The sequence below is a fragment of the Fringilla coelebs genome (genome assembly GCF_963513975.1).
Source record: "Fringilla coelebs genome assembly, chromosome: 13".
In the NCBI taxonomy this organism is placed as follows: domain Eukaryota; kingdom Metazoa; phylum Chordata; class Aves; order Passeriformes; family Fringillidae; genus Fringilla; species Fringilla coelebs.
In genome coordinates, this window is record NC_140039.1 from 3,922,122 (window position 1) to 3,935,429 (window position 13,308).

Consider the following 13,308-nt stretch of genomic DNA (forward strand, 5'->3'; position numbering starts at 1 on the left):
ACAGCTGCTTTTAAAGCAAGAATTGGTTTATTTTCCTTTATGTTTTTGCTGTTTAAAGAGTGTCTCCTCTGTTGTTTGACTTGTTTATCTGTGAATAATTTTAGCAGGATTCCCTTTCCACTACAAAATTGAAAATTGCTGTGTTATTTTTATTAGACAATCATAGGACATTTCAGGTTGGAAAAGCCCTCCCAGACCACTGAGTCCAGGCTGTGCCCAATCCCCACCCTGTCCCCAGCCCAGAGCTCTGAGTGTCCAGGAATTCCTTGGACACTCCAGGGATGGGCACTCCAAACCTCCCTGGGCAGTTCCAATTCCTGAGCTCCCTTTCCATGGGGAAATTCCTCCTGGTGTCCAACCCGAGCCTGCTCTGGCACAGCCTGAGGCCTTTTCCTCTTGTGCTGTCCCTGTTCCCTGGGAGCAGAGCCCAACCCCCCATGAGCCATTTGGGAAAAAAACCCTGGGGAGGGCTCACCTGGAAAGCTGAGGAGAGTCCACTCGTCCTGAGGAGATGACTGAGCTGAGTCCAGAAAGCCCCAGTCAGGAAGGGTCCCAAGTCCTCAGTAATTAGCCAGTAGTAATTAGATCAGGCTGCAAGAACTGCAGAGCTGCCCCCAGGAGCAGGGTGACAGGGGAGGTGTTTGCATCCAGCAGATGTGACTGAGCTTGCTTCTTCCAGAGTGATTCCAGGCATCCTAAACTTCCAGAGTGATTCTCAGCATCCTTAGCTGAGAGATGGATGCTCCAAAGGGCTTTGGGCACCCTTTGGTGCCCAGTTCCTCTGCCCAGTGTCCTGCTGCTGGTGGCTTTGGTCTGGGAAGAATCCTGGTGACTGAAGAGCCTTTTCTTACAGCCTGCAAATGTATGGAAATTGTGGAGATTACCATGAATAATGTGGAAACTCTGAAAATAACTTGGCATCTCATCTTGAGCTGCAACCTGTTTGTGATTTTAATGATCCCACGTGGACTGAAGTTCTTCTGGTCCTGTGTGAGAGGACACAAATCAAACAGGGAGTGAGATCTGTTATGTGGATGTTTACTGCCTAATGAAGAGGTTACTCTGCATATTTACCTTCAGCTGGAGATCACTGACTGTACTGACCTTTCCTTTACACTAAATTTGCCATTTGGAGTTCTGTGAACCATCTGTGGTCTTTTTATCAGTGTTTAACAAAACTTGAACAAATTAAAACCAGTGGGTTGTGGTCAGGGGTTGCTTTTAATTTGTTCATCTGATACTCCTTTAGTATTTAATTTTTTTTAGCTATCTTGTCTGTCTTCATCTTATGGGAACCTCCATGGGGTGAAATCTTTTCTAGAACAAGGCAAGCAAAAAGTACCTGTGGTTAAATGTAGTTGGTGGTGTTCATGTTCTGTGTGAGTCTGAAAGTATCTCATTGTTTGCTTGAAGATGATGCTGCTGTTCTGACCCTGCTCCAACTGAAATTATTCTGTCTCTTTTCATCTTCCCTTGGATGATGGGGCAGACAATTATGAAGAGGGCAAGCTTTGTCTTGAAGCAGGTAATAAATAACCATCTCCATCAACTTACAGTTTGGATCAACTTGTCTGGCTGGAATTACTGCAATTTAACACATTGTGGTGTCATGAATAATAAACTATCTTCAAAAAAAAAATTTAGATCTTACGTATTTTGAATTTTGGGTGTGTTTTTATATAAGGCAGCTTTGAGCTGCAGTGCAGCTGGATGTGGATTTTAGCAAGGAAGAGTTTTAGATTCAGATTTTAGGAGTTTTTCACTTTGAGCTGCAGTGCAGCTGGATATGGATTTTAGCAGGAAAGAGTTTTAGATTCAGAGTTTAGGAGTTTTTCATTGCTGAAAAGATGTTTGCTTCTGAGGCCACGTAATTTGTGTGTGCTAAAACGTGCTTTGAGCTAGATTTTAAAAGCTGCTGTCACTTGGTGTAAAATTAACCTGTTTTATGAAAGAAGGTGTGGATAGATGGAAGCATGCACTGTAATTGGACTGACAGAGATGGCAAAGCACTGCCATGCCTCATTAAACCTGTGACAAATAATGGAGAAAATGTTTGCTTTTGGCACCAACTGCATCATCTTTGTGCAGAGTTTGGTCCACACTGAGCTTCCCTGCAGACTCCAGGGAGCTCCAGGCTGATGGAAAAGAAGTATCTGTATTGTTGCTGTTTGAAAACCAAAGAGGGATGGCAGTAAGAAAGTGGAAGAACTTCCATAAATTCCTTTTTTTTACATGCAGTGATGCCAGCTGGCAAATTCCTTCCTTAGATGGTCACCTAAGGAAAACAGCTGTTTGCAGTTGATTGAAGCCACACAACCCTTGCCCCCTGCTGCTGCTGCTGCTCTTAGAAATCACTGAAATCACTCAGCAATAGTTCAGCAAGCCAGGATTGGGTCCCATGGTGGGGAACAGTCTGTCCCAAAAGTGAGGTGTGCCACTGCTGGGGCCATGTGAAGGGAGAAACTTGCCCAGGGCATTTTTAACCAATTCTTATTATAGTGGAAATGCTTTATTTTCTTGGTTGGTCATGGAACAGATGTCAAACAATTCCAGTAAGAGTGACAGGAGTAATGCTTGAGTAGGGGCTGTAGGATTACAGAATTCACAGAATCACAGGGTTGGAAAAGATCTTCAAGGTCATCGAGTCCAGCCCAGCCCCAACAGCTCGACTGAGCCCTGGCACCCAGTGCCACATCCAGGCTTTGTTAAACACACCCAGGGATGGGGACTGCACCACCTCCCTGGGCAGAACATTCCAGAACTTTATCATTATTTCTGTGAAAAGCTTTTCCCTGCTCTCCAGCCTGTATTTCCCTTGGTGCAGCTCAGGCTGTGTGCTCTGGCTGTGTCAGTGCTGCTGCAGACAGAGCCCAGCCCAGCTGAGCACAGGCACCTTTCAGGAGCTGTGAGAGTGATGAGGGCACCCCTGAATATCCTTTTAGAGAGATTAGGCCATGGGATCTCCCTGCAGACTGCACTTTTCTAGAATATGGGGTTTTGCCCTCTGGTTTCAGGACCTTTCCTGCCTCTAAACAGAAAAAAAAACCCCAAAAAAAGTCTTAAACCGTGGTCTTGAGGTAGCTGAGATCCACAGCCAGCCACAATCCCAGCTCCCTCACACAGGGGTCAAACCTTCTGTTACACTGGCCATACTTTGTGAAGAATGTCATTAATTTTTGGTGCTTAATGTGCATTTGGAACAGGAGTGGCATCCCAGGATTTGCACCTTGGGTGCCTTACCTGGGTGCTGAAGCACAGCTTTTATTTTAGTTCAGCCACAAACCCTCAGCTATCTTGGTGAGTTTTGGGTCTCAGCAAAGTAAGTGTTTGTTGGTATCTGAGTCAGCAAAGAGCCTTTGATACCCTTGGGCTGGAAAGTTCCTGCTAAATGAAACCCAAATTTTAACACCCCAGCAAAACAAAATACAGCTCATCACCCAGGACTGGGTTTGCTTTCCTACTGTGTGAATTTCCCTGGTGAGCAGCATGTGTTGAGTTCAGCAGCCCCAACAAGGTTTTTGTGCTGTGTTAAGATCTGTCTCCCAAGATTCCCAACGTTTGACAAGTTGCACTTTATTTTTTTTCTTGGTTTTTACAGAAGTTGTCACCTCCCTGCAGTGCAAGTGTGGCTGTAGGGAGTGCTCAGGGTCACTGTTCCCAGCCAGCTGATGCTCCTCAAGCTCCTGAGATGTTTCATAAATATCCTGTGCTAAAACTTCTGCTGGGAGCAGCAGCTCCAAAGGATCAAAAGCTGTTTTGACCTCTCCTTTCTCAAGCTCCTCCTCATCCCAGGAGCTCTCTCTGGTTAAACAAAGAAACCCTTCCCACCTCTTCCCTCCAGCAGTTAGAAACAGGAGTGGCAGATTTTTTTTCTCAGAGATACATATTGAAAAGTCTTGTAATTAGTCTGCAGCAATTAATTCTTGTGATATGTACCAATGTCTAGTTCAGATCTTTTCTCAGTGCCTGTGGTTTTGTTTTCCATAGTTCATGGTGTTTTTCTTGTCCAGGATCTTGTTTTCTCAAACAAGTTTTACATTACTGTTTTGACTATTTTTTTTCCCCGAATATTAGATCATCAAACTCCTCTTCTTGCTTGCTGGCAATGAAAATAATCTCCAGTTGTCTATTAATACAATATAATTTTTAAAGTTATGTTGTTATAGATATCCCAGATGAAGGTTTTGCAATATGTATAAAATTATGGTTGTTCTGACACTACATGAATTTAATTTGTTTTATCAACTGAAGTGTTCCTGTTAGATCTCCTGAGCGTGTGGAGTCTAAATCTGGATTTAATTTAGGTTTGGAATGTGCTTTTGGCTAGCTTTTGGTGGCCCGGAGATCTCATGACCTGTCCTTGTGAGGATATGAAAATACTTTGGTGTCAGCATGATTTTGATGGACTTTTAGATGGGAACTGGACAGCCCGGAGCCTTCCCGGGCTCTGCAGCTCTCCAGGAATCCGAGCCCAGGGTGTGTGGGGTGACCCCGGCCGCTCCCTGGCTCTGCAGCGCTGCTCCTGCGCCCTTTCCTGCACAACTCCCAGGCTCAGCATCCACAGGAGCCCTGCCGTGCCCCGCTGCTGCCTTTCCCCGAGCAAACCCCGCTGTGCTGCCTCCTCTGCTCTCCTGCATTTATTGTCCCAGCCAGGGAGGAGGAGCTGCACGGGAGAAATGCCCTGAGCAGAACTGCACAGCTCTCTGGTTCTGCTGCCCTGTGCTCTTTTTGGGTTCCACCGCAAAGCTGCAACCCTAAGGCTCCTCACGGGGCTCAGGGTGATTTATTGGCCTTTTCTTTGCCTTTGCAATGCCCTCCAAGAGGCGCCTGGGGCCGCCTCAGATCCTGGTGAGGATAAAATGCCCCGTTCTGGGACTCTTTGGTGTGGTGGTGTTTGCCGGGCTCCCAGGACGAGGGAAGGGATGAGAATCTTGACTCTATGTTTCAGAAGGCTGATTTATTATTTTATGATATATATTATATTAAACTATACTAAAAGAATAGAAAAAAATAGATTTCATCAGAAGGCTCGCAACGAAAGAAAAAGAATAGAATGATAATAAAATCTTGTGACTGACTAGAAAATCTGAGACAGCTAAACTGTGATTAGCCATCAGTTAAAAACAAAACTAATCAAAGATGCACCTGTTGCATTCCACAGCAGCAGATAATTACTGTTTACATTGTGTTTCTGAGGCCTCTCAGCTTCTCAAGAGAGAAAAAATCTTAGCAGAAAGATTTTTCATAAAATATGTCTGTGACAGTTTGGTGACTGATGTTCAGTGTGGCCAGGAGATCACTGGATGCAGTGATCCAGGAGATCACTGCAGCGCTTCTCTCCTAGTCTGGAACTAATTTTTGGAGCCTGGGAACAGCATTCCCATGTTCTTCATGGAGAAACCTTGCCTTGGCTTTGGGGAAGGGCTCCTCCAGACACACAAGCTGCCCGGTAACGTTGCTAAAAGCAGGCAGAGTTTTAGCCAGACTCGTTCCTGAATTGCTGGAAGTGGCGCCCCTGGCACGGACGCTGCCATGGGAATGCCCGGGGCTGTGCTGGCACGGTGGGAACGGGCGCGATCCTTCCCCAGCAGCGGGATGGAAATGGGAATGGGAATGGGGATATTCCGGCTTCGTGCAGCCCTGCCGGGGAGCTCCTGCCCTGCAGGGGGAAGGGAGAGGAGCACTTTGGTGACCAGGAGGGCTCAGCTCTGCTCTCAGCCAAACCCGGCTGCCGGCAGCTCCTCCCAGGCTGAGTGAGTCACGCCGGGAGAAGGACTCGGTGAAACCCCGCTGCAGAGCGAGCAGTAAACAGGAAAAGTGCCGGAGCTGCTCCCAGCAGTTCCCGTCAGATGGGATGTGAGCCCCGTCCATTCACGGCAGCTCTGACACTCGTCACTCGTGCGTGTTTCGGTGTGCCTGGGGACACCGAGCCGCTCTGTCACACGCTGTGACAGCGTGCTTTGATTCGGAACGCGCGTTTCTGCTTTTAAAAAACGCTTTGCTCGTGAAGGAGGGGTTTTTGTTGCTTTCCTGGAGGTTTAGTTTAGTGCTGTTTCCCTGTGGTTTTTCCTGCGGGGCAGGACAAGGTTTAGGGTTGGAGCAGGAGGGCAGAGAAGCGGCGTTGTCCCCGCCCGCGCTCTCCTGTCCCCGGTGTCGCTCCCGGGGCTCGAACCCGCGACCCTCCGCCCCGTGTCCCTCCTCCCCGGGGGCGGGGCCCGCGCGCTCCCTACCTGCGAGGATGTGACGTCAGCGCCTCATTACCCTAATTGCGCTGACGTCACGGGCGGACGGCCAATGGGGGCGGGCGGCGCTCCCCACCTGCTCGCCGCAGAATTCCCTCATTCCTGGGATTCCTCGGCGGGCCCGCGCAGCCAGCGGGGCCAGCGGCGCCGGCCGAGCCCAGCCGCGCCTGCCCCGGGCCCGCACCGCCGCCGCTGCCTCCGCCCGGCCCGGCCCGGCCCGGCCCGGCACGGCCCGGCCCGCGGGCGCCGCGGCCGCGCTGCCGGCACCGCCCGGAGCGCCGGTGAGTGCGCGGGGACAGCGCGGGGACAGCGCGCACAGGTGGCCGCGGGGGCGGAGGGAGCGGCGCTGGCGGGCGGGACGGGGCTGGGACAGAGCTGGGACGGGACTGGAACGGGGCTGGGATAGAGCTGGGACGGGACTGGAACGGGGCTGGGACAGAGCTGGGACGGGACATGGACGGGACTGGAACGGGGCTGCCCCGGCCCGTCCTCTCCGCGCTGCGGGGCTTTCCCCGCTGGAGCCGCACCGGGCCGGGCGCTCCCGGCGGCCGGGGAACCTCCCGGTGGTGTCGGGATCCATCCGCTCCCCATGTCCGGACAGGGACCCGCTCCGTGCCCGTGGCCCCGGGGCCGCTCCCGCAGGCGGCAGCCCCGGGCGGAGCCGGCCCGGCAGCAGCGTGCCCGCGGGTACCGCAGCACCGGGACGCTGCCGCCGGCCGAAGCTCGCAGCTTGGCTCCCGCCCATCTGTTCTTCCTGCAGGGAAAATCCCCGGCACCGTACGGGCAGCGGAGGTGAAACCTTCCCGAACGCGTCCCAGGGCGCTGGGAAGGCTCTTGGGGCTGGATCCTCTCTGTTCCGTGGGCAGGGATGTTTCTGTAGCCTTCAGCGGCGCGGTGTCGCGCTGGCCGCGTGTTCCCCAGATGGGATCTGCAGTAATTAATTCCCTGAGTTAAGCTCTGCACGCTGGTGCCAGCGCATCCCTTTGCTGAGAGGGGGATGAGTGGGAATTTCACTCCCGTTTCCACTGGGTTGGAGAGCCCATACAGCCAGCTCGCTTCCTTTCTGCCGTGGCTGTGCTTCAGGGTTATCAGGAACAAGAAATAATGGCTGCTTTTTTAATTACACCAAAGAGGACTTGGCTGATCAAGAGTTCCAGGATTTCTCCTGCAGGGTGATTTATCTGGTTAGTTTGTCTCTGACTTTAGAGCAGTGTTTAAAGAGTGTTCCTCCCAGGGAAACAAACTGCAGTTTGGGAAACCTGAGTGAAACTCTTTGCAGAACCCTCAGATCCAAAACTCTATAAAATTGGGCAGCAATATCCCTCTCCTGCCTTAATAATAAACTTCTGGAGGCTCTTCTCCAGACTTGAAGGCCTTTTATTTGTATTCTCCTGCCTGTGAACTTGAGAGACTTCTAACGTGGAATGCCTTTTGCTTCAATTCTCTACATCTCTTCTTATTGCTGCACAGTTATAATCTGGTTTTTGGGGATCAGGCTGTGAAACTTTTGGGGTTACTTACAAGAACTTTGACTCACAAGTGAGATACAGACCTGACCTGTTAACTCAGGCTAGAATTTAGGCCTGCCTGTTGGACATTTGCATTTTCCCAGTGACCTGCCTGGGCTGGAGCAGTGTGCTGAGATCCCAGCACACTGTAGGGGAGCAGGGGTGAGTGTTTTTGGGGCAGGAGTGGATGTTTTTGGGGCAGGATGCTCTTCCTTCCCTGCTCAGGAACCCCTCTGTGGGATGGGGTCAGCTTTTAGACCCACCCTGGAGCAGGAACTGGGTCAGAGCTGAACCCCCAGGAGTGCTGCTGAGATCTGACAGCCTGCTATAAAATTAACCTGGCAACTAAAATAGGATAGAAAATATCTGTACAGCCCTTTGGAGCAGGTTCATTAAGAGCATCCACACCACAAACCATCAATTTCTTATTTACACACGAGCAGCTTTGATAACCTTCTGAGCATCTCCATATTGCAGGGGTGAATTGGTTTATTTCCAGACACACCTGGAAGTTTTCTGTTGGAAAAGGGAGCTTTGGTTCAGTTCTCTTTATTGTGCTTAAATCTTTCCTAATGTGTTTGCAGCAGATTGGGTAACCTGTGGGATGCTCTGAGTGATCTTGTGGGATGCTCTGAGTGATCTTGTACAAGACAAGGTCAGCTTGGACTTTTCCCACCTTAAATTTCTTAGCTTTCAAAAATTACTAATTGCTTGCTTCTTAAAATGTTGCCTTGTTAAGGGGGAATTTATGTAATAAGACAACAAAAAGCACGAGGTAAAATACCAAAGCTCTGCTTTAAGCTTATAATTTTCTGTGTGATGAGTTAGATCGTTGTTTCTGGTTGAAGATTTGCCTGTTCAAACTCATTTTCCACATGCATAACAAGCATGGTTTAAAGAAACTCTAAAACAGGAGATAAATACATTTTAAAAACAAATAAAAAGTGTGTTTAGCTAAATAGGCTGAAGTTACTCTCAAGATTTTGAGTTGTAAATAGGGAATGATCAGTGTGGTTGATAATCATGATCTGAAGGGAGCACTTACACATTTCACATTTGAAATTTTTACATGGATATCTCCACACAGGATTTTTCTGTCCATGAGTAGAAGCTCTGGTCCAAGCAGAGCTGAAGAAATTTCCCTGTATTGTGCCTATTTGAGAAAATTATTGATTACAACGTGCCTATGGGGCAAATATGCTTTACTCTCTCCTAAAATAAAAAATCAACTCTCATAAAAAATAAACCATGTTTGCCTATTTTGCATGAAATTCTGCTTTATCCTCCTTCCCTGTGTGGATTTACTGCTTGTGCTGATCAATTGTGTTTGGATTTTCTCTTCAGTTTCGCTCTCTTCCGATGAAATTAGCCGAGTCTGTTTCTTCTTGGCATTTCTGGGCATGAATTTGGGCAGTTTTGGGGCTGCCTCTCCCAGGTGGGAGCTGCTTTTGACCACTTGTCAATTTTCCCTGCTCTTGTGTTTATCTACACTTTGCTCTCGAGTGTCTTGTTACTGGTGAATTGCTTTTTCATTGTTGTAATTAGCGGGCAATAAGCAATTAATTGTTTATTAACCCTGCTCTTCTCCCTTCAGCGTTATCTCTGTGATTTCTGCAGGTGGCAATTCAGGCACCGGGCTGTTCTGTCAGTCTGTCTGTCCTGGCAGGGCCAGCTGTGGCTCAGCAGCTTTGGGGCTGGTTTGGGTGTGCTGCTGTTCTGTCAGTCAGTCTGTCTGTCTGTCCTGGCAGGGCCAGCTGTGTCTCAGCAGCTTTGGGGCTGATTTTGGTGTGCTGCTGTTCTGTCTGTCAGTCTGTCTGTCCTGGCAGGGCCAGCTGTGTCTCAGCAGCTTTGGGGCTGATTTTGGTGTGCTGCTGTTCTGTCTGTCTGTCTGTCCTGGCAGGGCCAGCTGTGTCTCAGCAGCTTTGGGGCTGATTTTGGTGTGCTGCTGTTCTGTCTGTCAGTCTGTCTGTCCTGGCAGGGCCAGCTGTGTCCCAGCAGCTTTGGGGCTGATTTTGGTGTGCTGCTGTTCTGTCTGTCTGTCCTGGCAGGGCCAGCTGTGTCTCAGCAGCTATGAGGCTGATTTTGGTGTGCTGCTGTTCTGTCAGTCTGTCTGTCTGTCCTGGCAGGGCCAGCTGTGTCTCAGCAGCTATGAGGCTGATTTTGGTGTGCTGCTGTTCTGTCTGTCTGTCTGTCCTGGCAGGGCCAGCTGTGTCTCAGCAGCTTTGGGGCTGATTTTGGTGTGCTGCTGTTCTGTCTGTCTGTCTGTCCTGGCAGGGCCAGCTGTGTCTCAGCAGCTTTGAGGCTGATTTTGGTGTGCTGCTGTTCTGTCTGTCTGTCTGTCCTGGCAGGGCCAGCTGTGTCTCAGCAGCTTTGGGGCTGATTTTGATGTGCTGCTGTTCTGTCAGTCTGTCTGTCTGTCCTGGCAGGGCCAGCTGTGTCTCAGCTGGTTTGGGTGTGCTGCTGTTCTGTCAGTCTGTCTGTCTGTCCTGGCAGGGGCAGCTGTGTCTCAGCAGCTTTGGGGCTGGTTTGGGTGTGCTGCTGTTCTGTCTGTCTGTCTGTCCTGGCAGGGCCAGCTGTGTCTCAGCAGCTTTGGGGCTGATTTTGGTGTGCTGCTGTTCTGTCTGTCTGTCTGTCCTGGCAGGGCCAGCTGTGTCTCAGCAGCATTGGGGCTGATTTTGGTGTGCTGCTGTTCTGTCTGTCTGTCTGTCTGTCTGTCTGTCCTGGCAGGGCCAGCTGTGTCTCAGCAGCTTTGGGGCTGGTTTGGGTGAGCTGCTGTTCCCACTGCAATCCGGGCAGTGCCATTTGTCCCTTTGTTCTGCAATAATTTTGGTGTTATTTGGGGAATGTTTTGGCTGTTGCCATTGTGATTTCTCTTTGGGATTCCATGTCCAAATCGGACCCAAATTCTCCTCTTTTTGTGGTGCCTGCACTCCTGTCTGTTCTCATCACCCACTTTTGCTTTTGGCACCTGGCTGGAGCTCAGGTCTGTCCCAGACCCATCCTAACTCTGTATGAGATCTCTGCCCAAACATCAGCTTTGCTTCTCTTTCCTTCCTCTCCCTTTTTAAAAATCAAATGTCAAGTTCTTCTCTTTATCCCACCCTTCCCTGACATCCCCTCGTTGTGAACATGAACTTTGGTGGGATTAATTAATTAATTAATTGTCTCTGTTTGGGCTGAGTGAGTGGAGCTCTGCTGTCTGTGACCTGAATTTCAAACAAGCATCCTCAGGGTTTGTCCCTTTCTGATGCTTGGAAGGTGCTGCAGAAATCCCTGAAAACACTCAACTGTTTGTATTCTCAAGCTTTCACTTCCCTAGAGCCTTCAAAAAAATGAAAAAACAAAAATAAAACAACCCAAAACCCAAAATATCGTAAAGCTGAGAGTGCCCTGAGTGTTTCTGGGTCTTGAAAAAAAATGTCAGGAGAGGGAAAATGAAGTGGAGGAGAGGGAAAATGAAGTGGAGGAGAGGGATAATGAAGTGGAGGAGAGGGAAAATGAAGTTCTGCTTCTTTACACTGATGGGTGGTGTGTGCTCCTGGTGCTGCATTAAAAAATGCCAGGTTTAGATCAGCCTTTCAGGCATCTCTGATTTCCCATTTTTTGCCTCTCCTCTTTTGCAGGATGTTTCTCTGCTGCTGTGTAGGGAGAGGACGGAGCAGGGCAGTGCTGTGTGGGAGCAGTAACTGATAAATAAGAGCACTTGAGAAGATATTAAACTAATATTTGAAATAACACCAGATAAAAATGCTTGTAAAAGCTCTTTTGGCTCCCGAATCCAGCAGCTAAGACTTTGTAACCAGTGAGATTGGTTACAAAGAGATTTGTGAGATTTACTGGGGAAACAGTTTCCAGGGTGTTTAACTCAGCTGTAGCCAGGGGAAATCCAGTTTTATCTCGTGTTCCACCGCTCCTGCCTTTCCCTTGCCAGGCACAGAGCTGTGCTGTGGTGGGGACACAAAAATACACAAAAATTCAAAGGTTGGGTTCTGCTGCAGAGACAGGTTTGTGTCACACTGAGAAATGGTTTGGTCAGGAGTCTCCTTATTAACAGGGGGGTTTGGGGATTTTTTTGTTTTGTTTTTGTTTCATTTTTTTTTTTTTGGTTTTGTGAGTTTTTTTTGTTGGTTTTTTTTTTTTTTGGCGGGATTTTCTGTGTTCGTGGTTTTAATATTTATTTATTTATTTATTTATTCATTCATTCATTTATTTATTTATAAATTTGATTTCTTGGAAGCCTAGGAAGTGTTTTTCAGTCTTTCCTTTCTGAGATGTGGCTGGTCCACTCCAGGCAGCGTTTTGTCACCTTGCCTTGACCAAATCAGGGATTTAAACTTGGAGCTAAGAGGGGATCCCTCCTCTCTCACTCTCCTGGGCAACCTGAACTATCATCACTGATTTGTCAGTCTAATTTAGAGATAAATAGATATTTAATGATATTAAATAGACATTTAGAAAAATAACCTGGCAGTGTGCAGCTCCTTGCAGGTGATTTTTGTTCTCTGTTCCAAAATGCCAGAAAATCTGGGAATTGCAGTTTTTGAGTGATGCCTCAGCAGCTCTCTCCTGATGTGAGCTTTAATAACACACAAAGCTGCAAAGCTCCATCGAGGCCACTTTTAGTTCAAGTTGTTTTTTAAGTGTCTAATTTCCTGAACTGCATCAAGACTTGGTTCCTGTTTCCTTCTCCCAGTGTGGGTTTCTGTCACCAGTTAATTCTTACTGGGAGCACAGTCTGGGAAGGGATTGGGCATCTGCTACTCCCATTATTTAAAAATTACTGGGAAGCTGAAAGAAAAAAAATCAATTAAAAATTGAAACTATATTAAAAAATTGCACAAAAAAAGAATATCTTAACTACATGAAGAAAATGGATGTTGTTACAACTAAATTCAGTTTCTAACTGCATCAATTTTCTTCATGTTAAGAATTTTTAAACTCAATGTAGTCCATTTGTTTTTAAAAGACTTTTACATTCATATTTATCAAGAGTTGATTTTCTTCTGATCAAAAATATCAGTATTATTGTCTTGGAATGCAGGATGAATTTAGCACTGAGTTATCTCAGTCTGCATCCCCTGATCAGACAAATCAAAATCATTTTTCCAGCTGAATTTTAACTCTGTCAGAGGAGTTGGTGTGGGGGGGTCAGTGAAGTCCAAGAAAACAGAAAATATGAAAGAAATGAAGGCCCAGGGTGTGAGGGATGCAGGTGGGATGGGGATGAAGGGATGCAGGGAATTCCAGACCTTTCCTTTGGAGGAGGGTGTGGCCAGGTGGGAAAGGAAGAAGAAATGTTTGGTGGAGACAAAACAGTAAAATAAGCTTAAGATCTTGCCTTTAAATTAAAGAGTTAATTGACTTTATAAGTTCAGTTCAAATATTCCTGAGCAAAAGCTGAGGGAGAAGAACCATGTTTTAATCCTCAATACACTTGGTTATTTCCAATCTGTCCCTTCTTCCTTTGCTCTGTGGAAATTCATTATTTAAACTAAAAAAATACAAGCTTTAGGCTTAAAAATACATTTTTTTTTCCCAACTTGCAAATGCTTTAAAAT